The following is a 4,544-nucleotide window of genomic DNA, read 5'->3' on the forward strand; positions in this document are numbered from 1 at the left end:
TAACCCTAACCCTAACCACACTGCTAACCCTGATGCCTAACCCTAACCCTAACCACACTGTTAACCCTGATCCCTAACCCTAACCCTAACCACACTGCTAACCCTGATGCCTAACCCTAACCCTAACCACACTGCTAACCCTGATGCGTAAACCTAACCCTAACCACACTGCTAACCCTGATGCCTAACCCTAACCACACTGCTAACCCTGATGCCTAACCCTAACCCTAACCACACTGCTAACCCTGATGCCTAACCCTAACCCTAACCACACTGCTAACCCTGATGCCTAACCCTAACCACACTGCTAACCCTGATCCCTAACCCTAACCACACTGTTAACCCTGATGCCTAACCCTAACCACACTGTTAACCCTGATGCCTAACCCTAACCCTAACCACACTGCTAACCCTGATGCCTAACCCTAACCACACTGCTAACCCTAACCCTAACCACACTGTTAACCCTGATGCCTAACCCTAACCCTAACCACACTGCTAACCCTGATGCCTAACCCTAACCACACTGCTAACCCTGATGCCTAACCCTAACCACACTGTTAACCCTGATGCCTAAACCTAACCACACTGTTAACCCTGATGCCTAACCCTAACCACACTGTTAACCCTGATGCCTAAACCTAACCACACTGCTAACCCTGATGCCTAACCCTAACCCTAACCACACTGTTAACCCTGATGCCTAACCCTAACCCTAACCACACTGCTAACCCTGATGCCTAAACCTAACCCTAACCACACTGCTAACCCTGATGCCTAACCCTAACCCTAACCACACTGCTAACCCTAACCCTAACCCTGATGCCTAAACCTAACCCTAACCACACTGCTAACCCTGATGCCTAACCCTAACCCTAACCACACTGCTAACCCTGATGCCTAACCCTAACCCTAACCACACTGTAAACCCTGATGCCTAACCCTAACCCTAACCACACTGCTAACCCTGATGCCTAACCCTAACCACACTGCTAACCCTGATCCCTAACCCTAACCACATTGCTAACCCTGATGCCTAACCCTAACCACACTGTTAACCCTGATGCCTAACCCTAACCACACTGTTAACCCTGATGCCTAACCCTAACCCTAACCACACTGCTAACCCTGATGCCTAACCCTAACCACACTGCTAACCCTAACCCTAACCACACTGCTAACCCTGATGCCTAACCCTAACCACACTGTAAACCCTGATGCCTAACCCTAACCACACTGTAAACCCTGATGCCTAACCCTAACCCTAACCACACTGTTAACCCTGATGCCTAACCCTAACCACACTGCTAACCCTGATGCCTAACCCTAACCCTAACCACACTGCTAACCCTAACCCTAACCACACTGCTAACCCTGATGCCTAACCCTAACCACACTGCTAACCCTGATGCCTAACCCTAACCACACTGCTAACCCTAACCCTAACCACACTGCTAACCCTGATCCCTAACCCTAACCACACTGCTAACCCTGATCCCTAACCCTAACCACACTGTTAACCCTGATGCCTAACCCTAACCACACTGCTAACCCTGATGCCTAACCCTAACCCTAACCACACTGCTAACCCTAATGCCTAACCCTAACCACACTGTTAACCCTGATGCCTAACCCTAACCACACTGTAAACCCTGATGCCTAACCCTAACCCTAACCACACTGCTAACCCTGATGCCTAACCCTAACCACACTGCTAACCCTGATCCCTAACCCTACCTAACCCTAACCACACTGCTAACCCTGATGCCTAACCCTAACCCTAACCACACTGCTAACCCTGATGCCTAACCCTAACCTTAACCACACTGCTAACCCTGATCCCTAACCCTAACCACACTGTTAACCCTGATGCCTAACCCTAACCCTAACCACACTGCTAACCCTGATGCCTAACCCTAACCACACTGCTAACCCTGATCCCTAACCACACTGTTAACCCTGATGCCTAACCCTAACCACACTGCTAACCCTGATCCCTAACCACACTGTTAACCCTGATCCCTAACCCTAACCACACTGTTAACCCTGATGCCTAACCCTAACCACACTGCTAACCCTGATCCCTAACCCTAACCCTAACCACACTGTTAACCCTGATGCCTAACCCTAACCACACTGCTAACCCTGATGCCTAACCCTAACCACACTGCTAACCCTGATGCCTAACCCTAACCCTAACCCTAACCACACTGCTAACCCTGATGCCTAACCCTAACCACACTGCTAACCCTGATGCCTAACCCTAACCACACTGCTAACCCTAACCACACTGCTAACCCTGATGCCTAACCCTAACCACACTGCTAACCCTGATGCCTAACCCTAACCCTAACCACACTGTTAACCCTGATGCCTAACCCTAACCACACTGTTAACCCTGATGCCTAACCCTAACCCTAACCACACTGCTAACCCTGATCCCTAACCCTAACCACACTGTTAACCCTGATCCCTAACCCTAACCACACTGTTAACCCTGATGCCTAACCCTAACCACACTGCTAACCCTGATGCCTAACCCTAACCCTAACCACACTGCTAACCCTGATGCCTAACCCTAACCACACTGCTAACCCTGATGCCTAACCCTAACCACACTGCTAACCCTGATCCCTAACCCTAACCACACTGTTAACCCTGATCCCTAACCCTAACCCTAACCACACTGCTAACCCTGATGCCTAACCCTAACCCTAACCACACTGCTAACCCTGATGCCTAACCCTAACCACACTGTTAACCCTGATCCCTAACCCTAACCACACTGCTAACCCTGATCCCTAACCCTAACCACACTGTTAACCCTGATCCCTAACCCTAACCACACTGTAAACCCTGATCCCTAACCCTAACCCTAACCACACTGCTAACCCTTACCCTAACCACACTGCTAACCCTAATGCCTAACCCTAACCACACTGCTAACCCTGATCCCTAACCCTAACCACACTGTTAACCCTGATGCCTAACCCTAACCCTAACCACACTGCTAACCCTTACCCTAACCACACTGCTAACCCTAATGCCTAACCCTAACCACACTGCTAACCCTGATGCCTAACCCTAACCACACTGCTAACCCTGATGCCTAACCCTAACCCTAACCACACTGCTAACCCTGATGCCTAACCCTAACCACACTGCTAACCCTGATGCCTAACCCTAACCTTAATCACACTGCTAACCCTGATGCCTAACCCTAACCACACTGCTAACCCTGATGCCTAACCCTAACCACACTGCTAACCCTAACCACACTGCTAACCCTGATCCCTAACCCTAACCACACTGCTAACCCTAACCACACTGATAACCCTAACCTTCAATTAAGCCCGAAAGCTCATTTTAGTTTTTATATATTTTTAAAACATCCAATGTTGGCGTTGCAGCTGTCCCTCTAGTGGCCCAATAAGATACAGTAGAAAAGACAAAATAATGAATATTACCAATCGAAGACATCTATTGCAGGACAAATAAATGTGAGTTTACATAGCTGGCCAAAAATGGATGTTGCATTATACTTTATGGGTTGGTTATGTAGGCTTCTAACCCATTGGTTTCTACTACAGATTAGAATTACATTAGGCTGTATCTTTACGTAACAAAAAACAGTCTGTCAGATTTCCAGTCATTACAATTAGTTTAATAAGGACTAATTAGCCTACTCTGTTGTTTATGATTGTGTTGTCATGGAGGACTGATTGGGTTCATTGCTTCCAGCTGAAAAATAAATGCTGCTCTCGGGAATGGCATGCTTTGAGCACTACTGAAAAGTGCTTTTTTTTTGCATGTGAAAAATGTAATGCCATATGCTGCATTTGCTAGAAGCCTATTGTTTACGTTTTAGTTGATGACACTTTCATATCGCGATAATTTGCAGCTGTTTAAGTCTATCAAACGTGCGCGAGTTTGAGCATGTGTCTGCTAGGCCTTTGAGCCCCACTCTTGGTCTTCTTAAATGAAACTTGGTTTTGACCGTAAGGAGCACAACACCACGGGGGAGTTTAGAATGGACCAACTCCCTCAAACTGTTATTCCACAGGCTGGGATCCGCACTATGCAGCTGTTGCAAGAACAATCAATCAATCAATTTTATTTTATATAGCCCTTCGTACATCAGATAATATCTCGAAGTGCTGTACAGAAACCCAGCCTAAAACCCCAAACAGCTAGAATGCAGGTGTAGAAGCACGGTGGCTAGGAAAAACTCCCTAGAAAGGCCAAAACCTAGGAAGAAACCTAGAGAGGAACCAGGCTATGAGGGGTGGCCAGTCCTCTTCTGGCTGTGCCGGGTGGAGATTATAACAGAACTATGCCAAGATGTTCAAAAATGTTCATAAGTGACAAGCATGGTCAAATAATAATCATGAATAATTTTCAGTTGGCTTTTCATAGCTGATCATTAAGAGTTGAAAAACAACAGGTCTGGGACAGGTGGCGGTTCCATAACCGCAGGCAGAACAGCTGAAACTGGAATAGCAGCAAGGCCAGGCGGACTGGGGACAGCAAGGAGTCACCACGGG

Source organism: Salvelinus fontinalis, chromosome 40 (genome assembly GCF_029448725.1).
Source record: "Salvelinus fontinalis isolate EN_2023a chromosome 40, ASM2944872v1, whole genome shotgun sequence".
NCBI lineage: Eukaryota > Metazoa > Chordata > Actinopteri > Salmoniformes > Salmonidae > Salvelinus > Salvelinus fontinalis.